Below are 24,142 nucleotides of genomic sequence, written 5' to 3'. Positions count from 1 at the left end.
TTCTTTTTCTTTCATTTGCTTTTGTAGTTTACATTTAACACCACCCTGTACTGTATTTGCATTTTTAAATGGTCTCTAGCATTGCCTGACTGTGCATTTCCAGTTTCAAATGAGGCGTTTGTTTGACTTGTCAGTCTGTAACTCTGGTGTTCGTAAGTCTGAGGTTGTACCGTTTTTGTAGGGTCTTACTGTGCTCCTAAGGTCTGCTAGATAAGGACTGCCACTTATTGTCTTTGTAGCACCCAGCAGAGGGATCCTTGATCTCAGTGGAAGCCCTTGGCCGTTAGCAGAATAGCAGTACTGTTCATTCAGACTACATGGAAAGAAGTGGCAAATGAGGACAAAAGGATAAATCATCCTAGGAGTAAAGCAGTAACAAAAAATGCCAAAAATATCCCCAGTATCTTTGATCATTTGAAGTAATATGAAAGGCTGAGCAAGGCCCCCCAGGAAATTACAACACACTACAGATTAAGCAAACTGTCTCCCCGGTAACTGTGTTGTCTCTTGTTCTGCAATCAGGCATCATTCATTAAACCAGAAAGTATATGTTTATTGCATGGCAAATGCAGAGGTGTTCATAAAGGAGTCCCATAGTGCACGGCCTGTCAGCTCATACATCCCCTTGTTGGTAATGAAGTCTATTCAGATTACCTGCTTGACTAAGCCACGCCAGATGGCAAGAGAAGGACTTGGGATCACGCCAGAAATGTAAAATAGCCTGAAAGGCCCGAAACAACAAGCTGTCTAGGAGCAACATCTGGGCTCTCTCGCAGCTCAGTGCTCAGAAGAATCGAAACGGGCACAACATCCGAATGCAAACTGCTTCTTTGTGGGCTCCGAGATTACATATGCCCCTGGTTTGGTGCATCACACGACTTTTCTGAGGACATCCAAAGCGACTCCTGGTGACTGTTTCTGGGAACTATAAGCTTGGTGCAATCTTACATCTAGAGGCTAGGTTCTGCCATCTCCAGGTGGAGTGAAGCCAGTAGGGGTACTGGGTGAGTAGTGTACAAGGCAAGGGAGTAAGGTTGGGAGTTGGCACTAACAGCCAGACCATACTCGCCTGAGCCAAGGTTCTGCAGCCTTTAGTCAAACCGAGTAGCACTTATTCAGGAGAATAGTCTATGCCAGTGTTTGTATTTAGGTGGCTTTTGCACCTTGAAGTGCTGCTTGGGTTCAGTAAGTGATGGGCTGATGTCAATGAAGGATTTGCCCCTGCAGGAAAGAGACGAGTGGACCAGAATCCAATGGTTCTTTCACTTCCAGCATACACAGACCCTAGTTTGACAGGCTTTCTAGTTGTGGGACTGGGAACCAAACAGGCCTTCATTTGTGTTTATGATTGCCAAGGCTGAGCCCTGGTGCATCTGGGTGTAGCAGTACAGAGCCCAGCACCTCTGGGCCTGGCAGTGCAGAGCCCTGGTACCTTTGGGCCTGGAAGTACAGAACCCTGGTACCTCTGGGCCTGGTGGTGCAGAGCCCTGGTAACTCTGGGCCTGGTAGTACCTGGTGCCTCTGGGCCTGGCAGTGCCTTGTGCCTCTGGGGTCACTACCTCAGCTATGAAAGTAAAACAAAAAATAGCTTGTGCCCTGGCACCGACTGGCACAAGCCAGTTCCTCTTTCATTTCAAATTAAACATTGCAGCCCACAGAGCCGTAACTAGATATTTGTGTGCCCTAGGGCAAAATATTATTTATGCACCCCCTTTACGCTGGATGAAAAAATGTCTCTAGTTTATTCTCATTTTTCTTCAAGAAAAATCCACAAAAATGATCAATTGGTATAGTAATATAACAGACTAGATCTTCAGTAATACTAGGAACGTATTTTACATTGATAAGTAAAATAACAATACATAAAATATGATTCTGAAAAACCATAATATAAATAAAGGAACAGATAGCAAATGACAAAATCATTCTAATACTCGTTAGAAAATGGCTTTGCGTGCCTTTAGCGTAGCAAACTCGTCATAAAATAATGACTTTTAAAAATAAAATAAGAAGCTTTTTAAAAACTCCAGAGATAGTATTTTCCCTGTAAGTGCAGACCCCAAACAGCTGGCACTGGCCTGATGCACATGGACTGGCATCAGCACAGGATTGGGAAGCCCAGCCATGGATGTGGGGAGAGGCGCACTCTCCACCCCCCTCAGTCCAGTCCTGTAGCAGGGGGTAAAGCAATGTATTTTAGGAGAGGGGATTAACGCCTTAGCTCCTGGAAGCTGCCTGCTGACAATCCGGAGAGAGTGGGGAAGGAGCCTTGCAATTTATCAGAGCTGTGCCCCTGCTTATGTTGTGCCCAGGGTGAGTACCCTCATCACAGAAGTGGGGACCAAGTCCTTGGTTTAATCCCTGATTTTTTTTAAACCCAATGAATGCCAAAGATCTATCTTCAAATTTCAGAATCCTACAATTCACCGTTAAGCACCTCTTAGTGATCACCATCACATCAAAGTTTGATTTGGCTTTATTGCACCACAATGGCATGACTGTATTGAGGCCAAGGATTAATTACTACCTGCTAATAAAATGACAAATTAAATGCAAACAGCCTCCAGTCTGAATTATTACGTAATTCCCTATTGCAGCCTACATTGGGTCCTGCTTCCTGACCGGTTTATTTATGAGCATGTAATCACTGTATATTTTCACCTCTGTAGCTGTGTGTGCTAGGTCTGCAAAGGTGCTGAGACAGAGGTTGCGTTAACTGGGACAAAGTTTATGCTCTACCTTTGGGTTACATTTTGGGGCAAGAAGCCCAGGTTTGCATGGGAACTTTCAGATAAAATCTTGGATGCTATTCCTTTACCCCCTTGGTATTACAGCTGTTCCCCAGCTAGACTTCCCTCTCCTCCGAAACAAATTCTGATTTCTGTCCTGCATTTTAATTGCTCCTCTCTCAAGAAGCCGAGTGCATGTTAATGATTGCTGTGATTGCTAGTGGCAATGCAAGCCCTCATGTTTGAAACAGAGCTTGTTACTGTTCACTGAGCATGAAGTTTTAGCTTTGTCATGCACAGAGCAAGGAAGGAAGCCAGCAAATCATCACAGCACTCCTGTGGGCCAGAGAGCCACCATTGCGGTTGGAATTTGAACTGGTGTACAGACATGTAGCTGAGCTAATACTGTATCTCCAGCATCTCTCCTGAAATCTGAGGTGACAAGAATCTGCAGTGCTGCCAGTGGACATAAAGTACCTGCAGACTGCTTCAATTTACAGCGTTTTATTAATTTGTCAGACACCACTTCATACTGTGAAGGAAAATGGTGCTGAAAATGCTTCCCACAAAAGGTATGTTCTAAAATGTTTGTGTTATATCAAGCCATGAGCCTCCCTTTAATGGGAATAAATTGCCCAGAACCCTCCTAACCTCTGTAGGCTGATAGAACAGATTTTCACACCTATATAATGCAGCTAAAATGATAAACAATTCACTTGAAGTATTGCCAGAGTCCTTTCATTTAGCAGGGGGTTGGATAAGAATCTGGGTACAATTATTTTAATTCATCTGAAGATCACTTAACAACTGGTGACCCTCCCACGCTGTAATTTTAAGAATTACTTCCCTGGGTTATAGACTCAAAGAAGGATTTAAAAATCCCAAGAGATGAAGGAACAAAATTGGAGGGCATTATTTTCCGGGCAAAATTCATCATTAGGCAAATTATGCTTGTAAAACTGCAGCACACGGCTAAAACCACTTAACTACCTGGTCCTTCACAGGGGTGAATTTCACACTCCAAGGAAGCAGCATGAAAAATAAAGTGCAGCATCCTAGAAGTTGGCAAGGTACCATAAAGGGATGGGGAGATACACTTTAGAAAGGGAACTTTGGTTAGACAGAATGTTAGTAGAGCAGCTTAGAAGACTGGATGATGAACTGTTTTCACTGGAATTAACCATTTGGTCAAAAGCTAAATGCTCTGCAGAGATTGTCAGCTCACCTGACAACCTTCTTAGTAACTGTCCCAGAAGCCTGGGTGTTAGCACAGGTTGTACTTACATTTAGAAAAAGGCTCTGGGGTGATCAAAAATTAGAGATGAGTAAGCCTTACTTTGACAGGTGCCAAATCATACATAACCCCTTGATATCATTAGAGCTCAAAGCACTTTACAGAAGAGATTGGTAACATTATCATCAGCTTTAGAATGTGACCCACGTGTTACTGCTGACAGCTCAAGGAAGACCTCTGCTCGATGAGCAGCTGTAGTCCAAAGGAGATATAAAGCTGGATAAGGAGGAACATGATGGCGAACAATGCAGAGACTATTGTAATGCTTTTGTAGATATCTGTGTGCAGCCTTTGTGGAAACTGTGCAGCCTTGGTTACCCCACCTCAAAAGGTCATTGCTGAATCAGAAGGAATCACTGAAGGAGGGATAAGGATAACTAGGGCTTGGAAATAAAACACGATGAAGTAATTGTTTCTTTGTAACTATAAAAGTTTTTCCTTTAAAATTTTATCTCCCATTGTCAATAGTGAAGCATTACCATGTGTGAAATGCTAGTTTACCACAAAAGGTGTCATCTCTTCTCCAACAAAAGAGGGCCCATAGACACCAGAAAAAACTCTGTGAAACATAAAGCATAAGAATGACCATACTGGATTTGAACAATGGCCTATCAAATGGCCCAGCAGCTTGTTTTTTGACAATGGCCAGTGCCATAGCGGGGTTCAGAGGGAATGAACAGACAAAAAAGTCATCAAGTTATCCATCCCTGGTCATCCATTCCCAGCCTCTGGCAAACCAAGGCATCTCTGCCCATCTTGGATAATAAATATTGATGTACCTATTCTGCATAAACATACATAGTTATTTTTAACTCTGTTATAGGCCTTCCCAACATTCCCTGACAAAGCATTCCATAGGTTGAAATATAAGTGGACGAATGACTGTAAATGCCTCATCTTCTTGGATGTGAATAGAAAACGACTAAAGAACAACAAGAGCCCTGGAAATAATAAGATCACGGGAGAGATGATCAAATAAGGCGGAGAAACTAAGATTCAGGAAATAAGCCGACTATGTAATATAGCATGGAAAGAAGGGAAGGAACCTAGAGAACGGATAAGATCCATGCTAGTGAAAATACACAAGAAAGGAAGTGCGTTAGAGTGCAAGAACTGCAGAACAATTGCCCCAGCGAGTCATCCAGGCAAGGTCCTGATAATGATACCGACAGAGAGACTCAGATCAGAGAGAGAAGAATATCTAGTGGATGAGCAAGCAGAATTCAGCAAAGGTAGAAGTACCATACAGCAGATATTGTCACTAAGATTGGTAGTGGAGAAAGCTCAATGAAAGAACAAGAACATCTACAATTGCTTCATCGATTTTCAGAAAGTATTTGACAGTATGGACCAGAAAGTGACTAGGGCAGCATTGGAATCACATCGAGTGGATAGGAGACTGATGCAGTTGTTGAACTATATCAATGACAATGCAGAGGCAGCAGTGAGAATGTGCCGAGAGTTGGGAAGTTGGTTTAGAACGAGTAGAGGTACGAGACAGGGAGATCCAATATCATCGAGTGCCTTCATCAAGCACCTAAAGAGAGTGATGAACAAGATTAAGGAAGAAGTAGAAGGGATATCAGTGCACAAGATGAAAATTAACAACTTGAAGTTCACAGATGATGTAGTTATCATGAAGGAAGATGAAAAGAAGCTTGTGAGAACAGTACAGGTGCTAAACGAGAAGAGAAGCAATATGGACTGATTATGAACACTGTTAAAATGAAAACAATGTTTTTTGGAGATAAGGAAATAGGAAAGAAGATCAGAGTAGATGGGATCGAACTAGAGAATGCAGAGAAGTTCACGTATCTGGGGAGCAACTTGATGTACGAGCTAGACTGTAAGAAGGAAATAGCAACTATAGTAGTGAAAGCAAGAGTGTGTTTTAAGGTGATGAATAACATCTGGAAAAGCAAAGTGATTAGCTTAGGAACAAAGCTGAGCATCTTGAAAATGTATGTATTCAGCAGCATGTTTTACAGATGTGTGACATGGGTGATAATGAAAGATTTGAAGAGGAGGATATTGGCATTTGAGAGGAGTTGTTATAGAAAGATTCTGAGACTAGGATGAATGCAGAAAGTCAGCAATGAGGAATTATATAGGAAGATACAGCCGAAAGAGAACCTACTGCAGAACAGTGACAGAGAGAGAGCCGTGTTACTCTGTATTCTATCAAAACAAAAAAGCACTCATGCAGCATTTTAAAGACTAACAAAATAATTTATTAGGTGATGAGCTTTCATGAGACAGACCCACTTCTTCAGATCATAGCCAGACCAGAACAGACTCAATGTATAAAGCGCAGCAGTCCAAAAATTGTTGCTGTACTGCAGAAGGTTATACAACAGAAGTTACAGCTATTCAGGCATATCTGCAGAATGAATGACAAATGTAAAGTCAAGACCCTGGTATTCAGCGTAATGGAAGGTTTGAATAAGAGAGGCAGATCCCACAGAGAATGGGTAGATGATATGGTAGATTAGTGTGGAGCTAGTCTAGAGAAACTAAGCCACTCTGCACTGGACAAGGAAGGATGGAAGGAAATAGCGGGGGAGGCATCAGACATGAACAAGCACTGAGCCCATGTTTGTTGGTGATGATGATGATTGATCCTTTAGTTAGAGTTCAAGAAGAGAAGCCAAAACTTCTAAGCACACACAAGGGATCCACAGCTGTTCAGTTTGAGTTAGCCCTACTGGATACATGGAGTTTGCACACTGCGGGAGCTTGTTTCATTTTGAAACCCAAGGACTGGTTGTAGTGTGAAATCAGAGTTACAACTAACTGGGGTAAGTGACCGGTCCTTTGGGATGGGGAGTAAGCAGAAAATTGTGATTTTTGGTGTAAGGTACCATCTATCGCAAAGAAAGTTTGCCTGGGTGGCTAGCTAGACCAGAGTGCCTGAAGGAGCTGCCTGTGGCACATGTGAAGGCAATCTCAGTGCATAAGGAGTTCACACCTTATGCCTCTTTGGTGAAATCTAAGTATATAAACTCACAGCCAGTGTGAGGTTTGTGCACTGGCTCATAACCATCCACTCTAAGGATGGTCCTCATGTTTGTGAGTCGCTCCAGACAGCTCTCCAGAAGGTATAGAAAACCCCGACTTCCAGGGCTTAAGGTGATCTGCACCGATCAGACATCACAATGAGAATTGAGAATATCCCACTTCTGGGTGAACGGTAGGGGTCTTACACCTTCCCCTAAAGCATCTGGCACTAATGGCACTCAGAGCCAGATGTGATGCTATTGGATTTTAAAATGAACATGCACAATACTATTACCAGCACTGGACCAAATCTTGTGTGAAGTGAGACACGTGAGGTGTGTAATGAAAACTGGCAATTCACTGAATCTGTTTATGCTGCTGCTATGTTTCCATCATTTTTATATGTGGAGTTATAAGCATTGGCCCTGTGCTTGTAGTGGAAGTTTTTATTTATGGGAGACCACAATAGGCGGTGTGGCAACTTATTATGAACGGCTTTCTGGAAAGGTAAAGTCGCACTTGATTCCAACCCACATCTGAGGAATTTGACTGTGGACATGGTAGGCTATAGATAGCAGCATTTCCAGTACTGCTACAAGCCTTCATCAAGAACTTTGTGACTGGTATATGTGATTTGATTGCTTTAACAATTTTATTCTGACCCTATCAAAACAAAAAAAGCAGTCATGTAGCACTTGAAGGACTAACAAAATAATTTATTAGGTGATGAGCTTTCTTGGGACAGACCCACTGAAGACTTCTTCCCCACAAAATTCATCATCTAATAAATTATTTTGTTAAAGTGCTACGTGACTGCTTTTTTGATTTGATGGAATACAGACTAAAATGGCTATGTCTCTGTCACTACTCTCACCCTTTACTTTCCTTCTTTTTATTAATAAACCTTTAGATTTGAGATTCTAAATGATGGCCATAGTGTGCTATTTTGGGTCAGATTAAGGCACACATTGACCTAGAGATGTGGCTGGTGGTTTGGGACTAGAAGAACCAGCCCGGATTTGGAGAGATCGGTTTACATAACCTCTCATCAGTGGAAGGAGGATACTGGTTGTGGAGCAAGGGAAGCTGGACTGTGCAAGGGAATTGCTTGTGTGACTTCTTTCTGGCCAGAGTGGCAACAGAAGTGCTCTGAGTGACTGGTTGGGCGTGCCATACAGTGGAGGACACTCAGTCTTGGGCAGTAGGTAGCCCTGTTTTAAGCAATTTGTCCTGGTTTGGCCATCTCAGGAGCTCCCGGAGAAACCTTCAGTATCACACCAGGACACAGAACTAGCTGGCTGAGTGACTTAGAATCCATGAATCACGGTGACCTTGAGTCTTCATTTCCTTTCAAAATTTACCGATGTGAGGCCTGGTGTCATTTCAGCGTTTTTTGTATTGCATTCATTTACAGAAAAACCACCTGCAAATAATCATAATAGTTTGTTCAGGTCACGACATTTCTGAGCCAAGCTGTGGCAGTTAAAATGAGGTATGTTCTCAGGTCAATGTCTACAGATTGGACTCACACTTCTATTTTCAGCTTCATGGCCATGTCCCAAACTCTTCTGATGTAATCTTCACATCAACAGCGTCAGGCACTAATTCACAGAATCACAGGGCTGGAAGGGACCTCAGGAGGTCATCTAGTCCAGCCCCCTGCTTCAAGCAGGATCAACCCCCACTAAGTCATCCCAGACAGGACTTTGTCAAGGCAGGACTTAAGAACCTCAAGGGATGGAGAATCCACCACCTCTCTAGGCAACGCATTCCAGTGCTTCACCACCCTCCTGGTGAAGTAGTTTTTCCTAACATCTAACCTACACCTCTCCCTCTTCAACTTCAGACCATTACTCCTTGTTCTGCCATCTGACACCTCTGAGAACAGTTTCTCACCTTCCTTGTTAGAGCTCCCCTTCAGGAAGTTGAAGGCTGCTATTAAATCACCTCTAAGTCTTCTCTTCTGGAAACTAAACAAGCCCAAATCCCTCAGCCTATCCTCATAGGTCTTGTGCTCCAAACCCTTAATCATTTTTGTTGCCCTTCGCTGAACCTGCTCCAGCAAATCCACATCCTTTTCATACTGGGGGGCCCAAAACTGGATACAATGTTCCAGAAGTGACCTCACCAGTGCCGAATAAAGAGGAATAATTACTTCTCTAGATCTGCTTGAAATGCTCCTCCTAATGCACCCCAGTATGCCGTTAGCTTTCTTGGCTACAAGGGCACACTGTTTACTCATATCCAGCCTTTCATCCACCATAACCCCGATGTCCCTTTCCAGCATACTGCTGCTGAGCCAGTCAGTCCTCAGCCTGTAACAATGTTTGGGATTCTTCCGCCCCAGGTGCAGGACTCTATACTTCTCCTTATTGAACCGCATCAGATTTCTTTTGGCCCAGTCCTCCAATTTATCCAAGTCCCTCTGGATTTTCTCTGTACCCTCCAACGTATCTACCTCTCCCCCTAGTTTTGTGTCACCTGCAAACTTGATGAGGGTGCAATCCAGTCCCTCGTCCAGGTCATTAATAAAGATATTGAGTAACACCGGCCCCAGAACCGAGCCTTGCGGCACTCCGCTTGAAACAGACCTCCATCCAGATATTGAGCCATTGACCACTACCCATTGGGCCCGACCATCAAGCCAGGTTCCTATCCATCTTATAGTCCAAGGATCCAATCCATATTTCCTTAACTTATGGACAAGAATGTTGTGGGAGACCACATCAAAAGCCTTGCTGAAGTCAAGGTATATCATATCCACTGACTTCCCCATGTCCACAGAGCTTGCTACCTCGTCATAGAATCTAATCAGATTAGTCAGGCAGGACTTCCCCTGGTGAATCCATGTTCGCTACTTTTGATCACTTTCCCCTCTTCCAAATGCTCCAAAACAGATTCCTTGAGGATTCCCTCCATTATTTTCCCAGGGATTGAGGTAAAGCTGATGGGTCTATAGTTCCCTGGATTGTCCTTCTTTCCTCTTTTAAAGATGGGCACTACGTTTGCCTTCTTCTAGTCATCCGGTATCTCCCCTGATTTCCAAGAGTCTTCAAGGATAATGGCCAAAGTTTCAGCAATGACCTCTGCCAATTCCCTCAGTACCCTGGGGTGCATTAAATCCAGACCCATGGACTTGTGCACATCTAGGTTTTCTAGATAGCTCAGAACTTGTTCCTTCCCCACAGATGGCTGCCCTCCACCTTCCCATACTGCATCGTCTAGGACCGTCATAGGGAAGTTGACTTTGTCCGTGAAGACTGAGGCAAAAAAAGCATTGAGTACTTCAGCTTTTCCTGCATCATCTGTCACTAGGTTACCTCCCTCATCCAGTAATGGCCCCACAACTTCTCTGATAACCTGTTTATTGTTCACATGCCTGTAGAAACCCTTCCTGTTACTCTTCAAATCCCTTGCCAGCTGCAGTTCCATTTGTGCTTTCGCTTTCCTGATTACTGCCCAGCATTCTCCAGCTGTATGTTTATACTCCTCCTTAGTCAACTGTCCACGTTTCCATTTCTTGTATGCGTCCTTTTGCATTTAAGCTGACTAAGGATTTCCCTGTTAAGCCAAGCTGGTTGACTACCATGTTTGCATTTCTTACTACACAGTGGGATTGTTTGTTCCTGTGCCTTCAGTAAGGCTTCTTTAAAATACTTCCAGTTCTCTTCAACTCTTTTCCCCTTCATCTTCGTTTCCCAAGGGATCCTGCTCATCTGGTCTCTCAGGGCTCAAAGTCCACTCTTCTGAAATCAAGGGTCTGTATATTACTGATCACCTTTCTTACTTTTGTCCGGATACTGAAATCTATGATCTCATGGTCGCTGCAGCCCAGGTTCTCTCCCACTTCTCTTTCTTCTACTAGTTCTTCCCTGTTTGTGAGCAGCAGGTCAAGTTGTGCACGACCCCTGGTCGGTTCCTTCAGCACTTGTATGAAGAAGTTATCCCCAACATTCTCCAAAAACTTCCTGGATTGTCTGTGTGCTGCTGTATTGGTCTCCCAACAAATGTCCAGATGATTAAAGTCTCCCATGAGAACCAGGGCCTGTGATTTGGAAGCTTCACTTAGCTGCCTGAAGAAAGCCTCATCTATCTCCTCTCCCTGATCTGGCGGTCTATAACAAACACCACCAACAACATCACCTGTGTTACTTCCACCTCTAAGCTTAACCCAAAGACAATCAACTGGATTTTCTCCTTCCTTATACTGGAGCTCTGAGCAATCATACTGCTCCCTCACATAGCGCGCAGCTCCTCCTCCTTTTCTCCCATTTGTCCTTCCTAAACAATTTATAACCTTTCGTGACCGTGCTCCAGTTATGCGAATCGTCCCACCAAGTCTCCGTTATTCCAACCACCTCATACTTGTGTGACTGTGCCAGGGCCTCTAATTCTTCCTGTGTGTTCCCTAGGCTTCTGGCATTAGTGTACAAGCATCTTAGAGAAGGGGCCATTTGGCCCACTTTCTCCTCTTCACCCAGGAAACCCACTTGATTGTTCCCTCCTCCTTCCCGACTTACCTCCGGGCTTGTGTCACCTTCCCCTGACAAACCTAGTTTAAAGCCCTCCTCACTAGGTTTGCAAGCCTGCCCACAAAGATGCTCTTTCCCCTTTTAGTGAGGTGAATCCAATCTCTTCTCAGCAATCCCTGTTCACGAAACAGAATCCCATGATCAAAGAAACCAAATCCTTCCCTGCTACAGCACCTACGCAGCCACGCATTTACCTCTGTGATTCGATGATCCCTACGTGGACCCCTTCCTTCCACAGGGAGGATAGACGAGAAGACCACCTGTGCTCCGTATTCCTTGATCTTTCTCCCGAGGGTTACGTAATCTGCCGTGATCTCATCAAAGTTGTTCTTCACTGTATCATTGGTTCCTACATGAAGAAGTAGGATGGGGTAATAGTCTGCAGGTTTAAGAATTTTTGGCAGCGACTCTGTAATATCCTGAATTCTAGCTCCAGGCAAGTAGCAAACTTGCTGGGATTCTAGGTCTGGGCGGCAGATGGATGCCTCCGTCCCTCTTAGGAAGGAGTCCCCAACCACCACCACTCATCTTTTTCTCTTAGGGGTGGTGGTCATAGAACTCCCGTCCCTAGGACTGCACATCCCATGCCTTCTAAACTGTGGGGACTCTTCCAGATACCTCCCAGGGATTGTGTCTGCCCCAATTATCTCCACCGTATCACCTGTGGAGAGAGGCTGAAAGCGGTTACTTAACTCCACTGGAATTGGAGAGACTTGAACTGGTTTTCTCCTCCTGGAGGTAACATGCTTCCAGTTCTCCTCTTTGTTTTGGGCAGCCTGCTGTTCCTGCAGTATTACATGTTGTCTTCTCTCCAGAAAGTCTTCACCCTCTCTGATGGACCTGAGGGTTGATATTTGTGCCTCAAGTCCTTTAACCTTCTCTTCTAAAATGGCGACCAGCTTGCACTTGGTACAGAGAAAATCCTTTCTATCATTCGGGAGGAAGACAAACATGGCACATGACATGCAGGTTACAGCAACAGACCTCTTACCAGCCATGTCACTCTCCATTTTTTCCCTTTTCAGAGATCCCTTATTTGTTTCTAGTGCCACCTTGAAGGGCACAAGAGAAACACTGTATAGGAAGGGTGAAAACAAGCATGTGGCGCTGAAAGGCCTCTCTTGGAGAACCAGAACAGTTTTAATGCCCTCTCCCTGGAACTTGTCAGGCTGCATATTTTATTTAGGGATGGTTTACAGTAGAAAAGAAATTCAACCTCAGATACACATCTCCAGCTATGAGAGCTGCATAGCTGGAGTCCATCTACATAAGGTCAAATTTCTGGTGCAGCCCCACTATGAGAGGTGGTGATGGGAGAAAGCCTCCCATTGACTTCCCTTACTCCTTGCGGCAGTGAGGAGTACTGCGGTCAACAGGGCACCCTCAGTGTTCCATTTATCATGTTCCTACTAGGTGCACAAAATCAACAGTGTCAAATTTCCCCTGCATGTAGACGTATCCTTACATAGGTCATTCAATGGAGATGATCACAGACTGCAAGCAGACAGTTCCCTTTTAGAAATCTCCATCAAAGCCTTGTTCCCAGGAGCAACTGAGCTTGCAGAATGGACTCCAGTTAGGTTAAGGGAAAAAACAAACTTCCTTGCTGCTACTGCTGCTGCTGCTGCTGCCTCTTTTACCTCCCTGCCCCAAAAAATAGAAACCTCATCACAAAACACTGCAAGCATGCCTCCAAAGATTAAAAAGCAACGGCAGATTAACATAGGGGGAAAAGGGGCAGCTGCCTCAGAGCGCCCAAGCATGAGGGGCCCCAAGGCTCCACAATGGCATGTATATAAGGCATTGAGGGACATTGCAGGTCAATGTCTAAAGTCTAAGCATGTAAGACATTTGTGATCCTGCCTTGTATTCTGCCTATGACAGCAGCCTCTCTGTCTTCACTTGCTGCAGGTTATGGGTGCTCCAGGCTGAGATCAGCTGGGAAGAGTGGTTAGGGCAGTGAATCTGTCGGCACGCAGAATATAGACACCCATCTCAGCAATAACAGCCCAGATCCTGTAACAGCAACGAAGGGTCCTGTGGCACCTTATAGACTAACAGAAAAGTTTTGAGCATGAGCTTTCGTGAGCACAGACTCACTTCTTCAGATGCATCTGATGAAGTGAGTCTGTGCTCACGAAAGCTCATGCTCAAAACTTTTCTGTTAGTCTATAAGGTGCCACAGGACCCTTCGTTGCTGTTACAGATCCAGACTAACATGGCTACCCCTCCGATACTTGAGCCCAGATCCTGAGCTGGTGTCACTGTGTCTGAGACAAGGGGGCTATGGTGGTTGACACACGCAGAGGATCTGGCCCTCTGCATGTGCTTGTTGGAATGCAATGCAAGGACTGGACATTGTGTGCTCCTCCTTTCACCACGTCACAGGCGGCCCATTGGGGTTCTGGTGTGGCCCGTGCAATATTTTGTTAACCATTGTCCATGCATAAGGTTGCCAGATTCTGCTGGTTCCATCTATGTGTGTTTTCCTACTGCTATAACTAAAGTGACATGCGTGTAAAGCAAGTGCACGTGAAGTGAGACACGTGCTGATTGCACACAGCACATTGACGGTGAGCACTGTTTGCTACCTCTGTATCCAATCAAAATACTGCTATGGTTCAACTGGCCCACCTCACAAATTCTAGGTACGCAAGCACAATTAGCGAAATGACTCTATCCCAGGAGACTGTCTTGCTCACGACAATCTTGCGGCCCACTGAGATGAAGGAAGGCCACTCATGCAGCCACTCACTAGCCTAGGCTGCCCACTGCTGCTTTGGAGTTCTCCCCTCTTAGATGGTCCCTGCTGGGCCAGTGCATGAGCGAAGACAGACCATGCCTGTACCTAATTTCCTTATCACTTCTAGGTGTCTGACACCAGTTTTGTCATGTTCTTCTCCCAGCACTGGTTTGAACATTTCCAGATTCTTGCTAATAGTTTTCCTTCAATTCTTGCTCCCAATTAACCTTGCATATTTCCTGTAATCCAGCAAACTGCACTTTCTGCTATTTACATTTTTTATCTTACTAATTGCATTTTTTCATCTCCATCTTTAGGTTTCAAATCTAATTATATTGTTATCACTGGCACCTAGATGGTGTAAAACCACTTGCTGATTGATAACTTCCATTTGTTACTAAATTAAAATTTCCTATATTGCTTAGCATTTTGATGTGGAAATCAGTCCTCGATTGGCCATGCATCCATTCTGACTGTTTCCTAAAGGTTATTTTACTAAATCTCGTGCATCTCTCATGCCATCCAGACATCTTTAATTTTTTTTCAAATATGATTCCACCTTAATTGTTGCCCTCGTTTATTCAAAATACACTATGCAGCAAGAGAAGAGACAGACATAAGCTTTTCTTCCATTGTTTGAATGTGTCAAGGGTTCCTTAACAAAACTGAACATTCACAGAATGCACAGACTGTATGAACTGTTGCATAACACTGATCATAGAGGGTCATGGACCTATGCTCCAGGAATTAATCCAATTCTTTTTTTGAATGCTGTTACGTTTCTGTGTATGCTTCACAACCATCACTAGCAACTGATTCCGCAGGTATCAGGGGGTAGCCCTGTTAGTCTGTACCTGCAAAAATGATGAGCAGTCTTGTGGCACCTTATAGACTAACAGATTTTTAGGAGCATAAGCTTTCGTGGGCAAAGACCTACTTCATCAAATGGATTACAGAAGTTCCACAGGCTGACTGTGCATTGTGTGAAGTACTGCTTCCTTTCACTGTTTTAAACCTGTTTCCTATTAGTTTCATTGGGTGACCCCTGGTTTGCTTGAACAAACAAATAAGAGTTCCTAACTCACTTTCTCCACACCATTCATGATGTTATAGAGTACCATCAAATCTCCTCTCAGCAAATGCTGAAGGCATCAGAACACACACATGGCCCCTACCACACATTTTTGTCTCCCTGTCAGACTAAGAAGTTCCTGGAAGAGCAGCCACTGAGTTTTGAGAACTAATGCACACCTTTTCCTTAGTCTGTGCAATGAGACAGCTCAATGAACCAAGTCTGCAGAAATCCAAGGATGCTTACACCATGCACTAAATTTGGCGTGAGTCTTTCATAACAACCATTTGAAGGAAAGGGAAATCTGAAATCCCATCTGCTCATGCTGATTGTTTAAAGGAACTATCCAATAAGGAGCTGACAAAGCAATTGGCATAAGAACAACCTGGTGTCAAGTTGTAGATCTTGCATTACTCACCATCTTCCTTGATACAAGTTGTATACTGTCTGTAGCCTGTACTAGCTCAATTGTAGTTTGAAATGTAGTTTAACATGTAGTTTAAATAAGGATTTGTGCTACTTTAGCCATATACCAAGAAGCCATTGTAGTATAGCTAACTTAGGCCAAAGAGGCCTATTTTTTCTTATCTTTCATGTCAGCTTTAACACAAGCAGCCTGCCAGTGAAATATGGCACGAGTGGCTTTTTAGAAAGTGTTTTTCTTCTACCCTGTTTATAAAAAAAGTTAGGGTCAAACAGGTCATTTTAATAATGTTAAAAAATACGTGTAAATATTCACTATCTGCAACACTTTTCTGACACCAATTGGTGTTCCAGCTTCCCCCACTTACCCTGGTGGGAAAGGTGTGATGTTACCAACTAAATTCAAACAAAGGTCACTTAACCATGGTTTTTCCTCAACCTTTTATCAGAAATTGGTCTCAAAAACATACATGTTAAGGTCATCAGAAAACCTGAGGTATTGTTAACTGTCAAAAATTCTGTGAAATCAGAGCTTAATTTAGCTTCAGTATTTAAGTGCTATAAGAAAAAACAGGTGTAAGAACCCTTCACTATATGGTGAAGGGGTTCTAGATGGAATGTGCACCAAGGTGTATCTTCCACTTACTCCCTCTCTCTCTCTCTCTCTCTCTCTGTTTGTCTGTCTGTTATCTTTGCTACCTTCCCCCCTCGCCCAATCGAAGTGAGCTGGCATCAGCCTCTAAAGCTTTCAGAGGAATCAGGGAGTTCTGCTACCTGCTTGCCTAGCATAAGTTTAAACCACAAGTGCAGGTAGTTAAGTAACCTGTAGTACTGTTATAACATTGTTAAGTAAAACCTTCAATAAAATCTTTGATTGTAATCCCATATTAACTGTGATGAACATCTTCAGTTTGTATCTGTTGAGTGCTGCTTGAATACCATTGTGCTGCTAAAATAAACAAATCATAAGTGCTGCTAAAAGTATTGTCCGTGTAATCACTGGAAATCCCCAAAACTCTCACACTCTGTCTCAGCCTCTGTGTTAACTTGGGAGAGGTGCAAACCTTAATCTTTAAACTTTGTCAAGTTGGCGAGCCTTATCAAATCCATAAATCATACTGTATTACCACCCCAAGTCAACATGCCTCACAGCTAACATTTAGATCAGATGCTAGTTTAGTTGCCAAGCCTCAGGTTACTGTAAATATGGAGGATTTGATTAGTGTTCTACATGCATTAAGTGTAAATGGGAAAGGAAGGAACACTTCCCTCATGGCTGGATGAAAGAGGAAAGAGACCCTGGGTGTGTCTATGTAAACACGGCATGCTTCTGCTTTGCTGAGATTTGTTAGAGATTCAGGAGGTGGAATAATATTTTGCTCATTGGAATCAACTTAATTTGTGACCCAGCACTAGCTGTGTTTGTACTAAATGCAGGGAGAGCTGAATTACGGTCGCCAATATTTGTACTTTTTTCTGGGAATACAGAAAACAAGGACTGTGCTAAATCTGTTCTAAAGGCAAGGGCTGGCAGTTAGCACAATGAATCTTGCTAAGTGGGGGCTTGATTTTCAAAAGGCTGTGAGACTAAGGCTGCTTTTCCAGTCTTGCTTTCCTGTGGAATGGTGGTGTTGTAAGGAAACAACTCAAAGCAGGCTGAAGAGGCGTTAATGTACGTGTTCAATGCCTCATTAGCATGATGGCATCTGCACAAATTTCAAAGTGCAGAGTTGGAATTGCAGATTGACAGGGAAGATGGGGGCTGCTTTGAAATCAGTACCCCACTTCCACATTCCCACAAAACTAGATCGGAGTAAGAGAATGTGGAAGTGGGTGCTGATTTTGGAGCTACCCCCATCTTCACTGACAATCCACAATTTGAAGAGTACACCTCAAAATTTAGCAGTCAAGTAGCACTTGACTGCTTTTTGTTTTGGTACCTCAAAATTTGTGTGGCTGCCAATGAGGTGCTAAATATGCAGGTTGGCACTTCATTAGCCTGCTTCAAATTGCCTCATTACCATGCCAGCTGTGACAGGAGGTGGCATGTGTAGAAGCAGCCTTAGAGTTAGGGCAGATTATTATGGTCAGAAGGTTATATACGCTTCCCAGCAATAGGGTCTTGACTGGTTTGACCTGTTTTTTTCCCCCACACAGAACTAAATTAGCACCATTAGGAGCGTTTTTTCTTGCATGAATTGTGGTGGACCTGTTTCTTTTACCCTGCTTACTTAGAGCTGAAATCTCCTGAGACTGAAGCCATAGCCCAGTGGCAGATGGTGACTGGCAAACAACTGTGGGGGGCGGGGGCAGGATGGAGAGGTGTAAGGAGTGATAGGAGGTTGGCAGCAGAGGTGCAATAAGCAGCCAGTGGAGCAAGTAAGATGCCTCTTACATTCCCCGAGTCAGGATAGGAGATGAACTCTGTGGCTGCACCTCTGAACTCTGGGTCTGCCTGACCAAGGGCACAACTGTGAGTGGGGTGCTGAGAATCAATGGTCATGTAAACAGAACATTCAGATTGCTGGACTTAAGAACCTGAGAGGAAAAGAAATTTACCCATCTTAACTGGGGGTGGGACTTTCACTCATGGTTTATGTTTATGAACTCTGTTTGTGGCAGTTTCCCAAATTAATGCCAAGCTGCTTCCCTCCCTTTTATTAAAAGTTTCTTTTCTGTGCTCAGACTTTGTTCATGCACGTGGGGAAGCATTGCTTCTCAGAGGTCCCAGGGACAGTGCGAATTTCCCAAGTACCTGGGTGGGTGCTTGACCTGGTTCTTTGTTGGTTGGATGGAATGGAAACCCCAGCTATTGATCCCGGCTCTGGCTGCTGTTGGCTTCACCAGGTGAAGGGGTTACACAATGATTTTTTTTTCCTGTTTGACACAAGCAGGGGGTAAAGTGATCAGTCATTCAGACAGAAAGAAAGTTGTTCCTCTCTGAGCTTGCACAGTTCAAAGGTGCATTTATGAGGACTCACTTCCCATAAAGTGTACAGCACAGGCACTACTGCACTGGATGCTGGGCCAGATGGTTGGGCCAGGCAAAATCTCATGTTCTTGAGGTTTTTTTAAATTTTTAATTAGCCAAGTGTCCTTCCAAGCTGCATAATTCATAACTACCTGATGCCTGCAAAAATAAAGTTCTGACAGAAAAGCCGATCTCTCCAAAGGATGTACAAACGAGGGACAAATTAAAAAATTCCAACTCATGCAAATTCTAACAAAGGCACTGACAGGTCATCTGACAAACCTCACTTGCCATAATCATTAAAATTCAATCCCAGGTCCTCAAGGCAGCCAGGATTGCATGTTTTTGATGCTAATGATAAAATTCCTAGTTTTGAAGACATGCAAGTCACACTTGAAAAAAAAAAAGCCCACCCGTTCCAGCTGAATCCTGTGAGGTCAATTCAGTTTTATACTACAACAGAGAAAAGTTTTAGAAAATTTAGAGACATTCAATTACTAATGATTGTAAGACAGTGGGAGTGCACAGGGAGCTCCGGAGGGCAAGCTGAGAAATGAAGTTGCATATCATCTGCATAGAAATGAAATTGAACTTGAAGTTCATGCTTTAGAAGAAACCTGATTAATGCAATAAGCAGAAAAAGAGAATGAGAAGCGAAGGCAGCTAACGAAGCAATATTTCTAGTGGGTGCTCTATTAGGCAGGACAGGAACCAGGTGACCTAGAAGACAAGATGGGTCAGCATCCACCCAAGTGTAACTCAGCTGGTAACCCTGATGGTACACAAGTCCAAAACCACTCAAAGACTGAAGCAAGTAGAGACAATCACCAACTTCAAAATAAGGATATCCTGTCCAGCTGAAGAATAACTGAATTCAAGTTTGCAAAAAGATCTGAATCGTACCAGGATAAATCTGTGACACCAGTAAAAAGTAATTTCCCCTCACAAGATTGTGCCATTTGAATCTCACCCTGCGCCATGCATAGACCTGACACCACTATTGCCAGTAGAAACTGAACCAAGTCTGGATGTTAAATAGCCTCAAAGATCTTTTCAATGGCTCCGTTTCAGGATTCCCTCAGGTAATGTGAGCAAATGCAGAAGCAAGTGCTGATGCATTGCTAACCTTAGGAAGAGCTAAGAACTCCACCACAAGACCAACTCCACCTGTCATGCCCATGGACAGCACTGATGATATTGTACTGGAATTTAATGGCTGCCCTTGTAAACATGATGTTGTGGTGGGTCCCTTTGTGGCCCTTCCAGACATAATTTACCCAGCTGGAGGTCATCACTGGTGGGCTTTTGGTGTTCTGGCCTTCGGTCCTACCTGTTTTAGGGTATTTACAGCTCACAGGCGATCAGGCATAAAAATAACCCCAACTCTAAGCAGGGCTCATCCCAAAACCCTTCAGCATAGCCTCACATGGCTCCTTTCCAAAACAATCTGTCCTTCCCCCAACATCATTTCTCAGGCTGGTAAGCACGTTTTTCAGGCTGTAGGCTGGCTTCTCACCCACTCAGAAGCAGCACTCTGCCCTTCTGCCTCACTAGCCTTAGCCAGGGCAAGGCACACTCCTTGAGAGCTCTCTGTGCTGCCAGAGCAGTGGAGCAGAGCCCCATGGGCCCAAAGCTGTGCTCCCTCTGTTTCCTTCCATATGTGGAATACATTTTGTTATGTGCGCTAAGGTATGTGTGGATGTGCACCACCTGTGCAAAGATGCTAACCGCTCTGAGTGGCTCTGCTCATCAGCTGGGCAACACCTGAATCTCTCCCAGGGTGGCTGCCCAAGCACTCAGCTTATAGGGAACACTGGTCCACAGGTTTTCCCTAACCATTTCACAGCCAGAAGGGAATCTGTTGCCCTCCTTAACCCCTCATGGCCCATGAGGGGGAGGCTTCTCTGTCCCTTCAAAATTCTGTAACATTCAGGATACTCCAGATGGCCAAGCAGCCCTTGCATTCGAAGACTTGGGGCAAATCTTTAGCTGGCGTAAATCAGCATAATTTGAACTGAATTCAACACAGCTGTGCCAGTGGGCATCATCTGAGTATCTAGGCCTTGTATTTCTGGAATGTCCTGACTCACAAGAAAATGCAAGAGCCTGTTTTCTTGCCCTGCTTGAAGCAGAGAAAGGGTCCATTAACTTTGTAAATTAGAACATGCAGCAGTCCTTGGATTGTCCTGGGAGCCCTAAACTCACACCAACTTGGAAGTTTTAAGTGGATTACACATGGTTCACAGAGCCTGCAGTGAGTGTGATAATTCAAGCTTTCAGCATGTCAGTAGCACTAGGGTCCATGTGGGTTGGGTGATGACCCCATAACACTGGGGCAAAAACTTTCTGGAATAACACCTCACCACTTGCCAGGGTCTGAACTTACTGAGATGTCATCCCTCCTTGCATTTCATCTACTGCAATGCATGCAGACAGAGTTCAGGTGGTAGAATATGCACAGCCAGCGAGGCTTCCTGGAGCAATATTTCAGAAGCTGTCTTTTAAGCAGAGCTACCTAATCTATGGGTGCTCTGCATCCTGTGCAGCCCATGTGCGAGGTGGTGCAAGGACTGCAGGAGTGAAAGTTTTTTGCACAGACTTAAGTGAACACAAAGCAATGATGCCGGGCAGCTGTCGTTCCAAACAGGAGAGTGCATGGCCAGCGCCTCTTGCTGATGGTGCTTGGATACTTCCAATCTTCTTCCACCCTCTGCTCCACGTTCCTGGGAATGAATGGGCATTCACAGGGCTTCAGCTTTACTTCTGAGTGCAGCAGGTCGGTGCTTAGCACTTAACCCACACATAGTGTCCACTCATGCTTGAGCCAATGAGTAACCAACTGGTCCTTCCCACTGTGTACCACAAAGACTTCAAGGGTCATAGGTTTTAAGACCAGAAAGGACCACTGTGCTCATCTATTCTGACCTCCTGTACACATCAAGCCACAGATCTCCCCCTTTGTAATTAATTCCTCTTTTGAACCAGAGTTAGAAAAAAAAAGTGAAGCTGAAAAACCGCCTGGATGGAGATCTCACCAGAGCAAAGCCTTGGTTGCTGTAAGGCTGTTTATCATGTTGCCTGAATAGCTGAATCTTGTCGCCACAGTAGCCTGAATCTGTGGGCCCTGAGTGTGGACATCAGAGCTGTGGGTTAGGCTTTCAAAAGGGTGTGTGGAACCCTTACTGCAGCTGTTTCTCTGTTGTCTGCCCAGGAAGTAAAGGCCTAGTTCTGTTCATTTGTTTGTGTTAGAAATAGTTGTTTGGCACATGCAAGCCGGGGCCAAATGGAATCAGCCCCACCCCACCCCAAGTACAGCTGACATCACCACTTCCCCCGACTGGAAAAGCCTGTGGAAGGTTAGAGTGACTCCCTGTCAAGCTGAGGTGACCCAGATTGGAGGCAGTTCTCCTCTAGAGGCTAATACCAGTGCTGTGGTTTGTATTACAGCAGCCCTATTGCATTAAGCTTTTTAGAGATAACCTGTAAGCAGTTCCTGCCCCAAAGAGCTAACAGGCAGAGGGAGAGGACAGAAGTATGGTTATTACTACCATATTACAGCTGGAAAGCTCAAGATCTGAGAGATTAAGGCCCTGAGTCTTTAAGAACGTCAAGAATATTGACTTCAGGAGGACAATTCATATGCATAAGTACTTTGCTGACCAAGAGCCTAAGCAACTTACCCAAGATCACATAGAATGTGTGTAGCAGAGCCAAAAATTGCACCCAGGTCTTCTGAGTCCCAGTCCAGTGCCTTAACCAAAAGACCATCCTTGTAACTCATGTTCCATTGTGGTTTAGAACCCAGTTCTCCAGAGATAAGAGGAGAGGGACCTTTGTTATCTCATATACCCCACTGCCCTTTGGAATTAGATGATGAACTTGCCACTGGTAGCCTTTTTCTTGGGTAGACATTTTGATCACTCAGGAGAAAGAGTTAGTGTACTCCTCACAAAACAGAGGGATGCATTTGGTTTTCAGAAATGCCATATAAAACTGAAAGTGTACAGTGAGGTCACAAATGAAAGTCAGAATGGCTGAGAAATTATTAGGTTTGTAAACTATCAGAGAGGTAACTGTGTTAATCTGTATCTTCGAGAACAATAGGAAGTCCTGTGGCATCTTACAGACTAACAGATATTTTGGAGCATAAACTTTCATGGACAAAGGAAGGGCCAGAGCTGACAAGGTCTATTCAGTCAGGGTGGAAATGGCCCATTATCAGAAGTATGTATCAAAATCCTGTCCTTGCCTACAGACAGTGCCAACCTTAAACAAATTCTCACCAGCAACTATAGATCACAACACAGTAACTCTAAACTTGGAACCAATCCCTGCAATGAGCCTCACTGCCAACTCTGCTCACATATCTACACCAGTGATATCATCACAGGACTTAACATCGACCATACCATCGACGACTCCTTTACCTGCACGTCTACTAATATAATATATGCCATCATGTGCCAGCAATGCCCCACTGCAGTTTACATTGGCCAAACAGAACAGTCTCAATGTAAAAGAATAAATGGACATAAATCAGACATCAGGAACAGTAATGTACAAAAACCTGTGGGAGAGAACTTCAATCTCCCTGGACATTCAGTAACAGATTTAAATGTAGCAGTCCTAAAACAAAGAAATTTCAAAAATCAAATGGAGAGAGAAATCTCTGAGCTGAAATTTATTTGCAAGTTTGACTCCATTAACCAAAAAGTAAACAGAGACTGGGAATGGCTGGCCCCTTACAAGAGCAGCTTCTCTGCCCTGGGTGTTAACATCTTCACATTAGATTCTGACAACGGGCCACATCTCCCCTGCCTGATCTGACTTGATTTTTCCTCTTTTGATACATACTACTTATACTGGGCCATTTCCACCCGTACTAGATAGACCTTGTCAGCTCTGGCCCTCTCTTTTACTGGGACCCCAGTCTTTAAATACCACTCTGAACCCCCTGCCTCCCCCACTCATGCATCTCATGAAGCAGGTCTTTGCCCACGAAAGCTTATGCTCCAAAATATCTGTTAGTCTATAAGGTACCACAGGACTTCTTGTTGCTCTCGCTGTGTAAATTGTTTCTCAGTTTAGTCAGCTACGGCATTATTAAGCCAAGAAGGATGTGATAGGTTATGCACAGAAAAAGACCAATGGTTTACATTGTACCTGCCTTGTATTGCTTCTGACACACATTTTGCTCACATTGGCAGAGTGCCACTCAGGCTGTGTGGATTTTAGCAACAAGGACACTGAAGAAGGCAGACAGTGGAAAAAATACATATTCTGTTGGGTCCTTTCCTGTATTTTGTTTTTTTCCTATCAAAGTTCTTTCTTCAAGTGGGAAAGAAGAAGTTCCAGTCTGAAAGAAAAGACATTTAGCTGTT

At 44.1% G+C, this 24,142-nt stretch overlaps 1 long non-coding RNA gene across 1 annotated transcript in view; it reads left to right on the top strand.

Annotated features, from left to right (window-relative positions):
• The first annotated feature begins 3,206 nt into the window (after nucleotides 1–3,206).
• The window catches only part of LOC142015092 (uncharacterized), a 40,810-nt gene continuing 19,874 nt past the window's right edge, over nucleotides 3,207–24,142 (top strand). The window contains exon 1 of the long non-coding RNA XR_012646098.1: nucleotides 3,207–3,301. This is a non-coding gene — a long non-coding RNA (uncharacterized LOC142015092). The remainder of the gene's footprint in view (nucleotides 3,302–24,142) is intronic.

Source organism: Carettochelys insculpta, chromosome 6 (assembly GCF_033958435.1).
Source record: "Carettochelys insculpta isolate YL-2023 chromosome 6, ASM3395843v1, whole genome shotgun sequence".
Lineage (NCBI taxonomy): Eukaryota > Metazoa > Chordata > Testudines > Carettochelyidae > Carettochelys > Carettochelys insculpta.
This window is presented reverse-complemented; position numbering and strand designations above follow the sequence as displayed.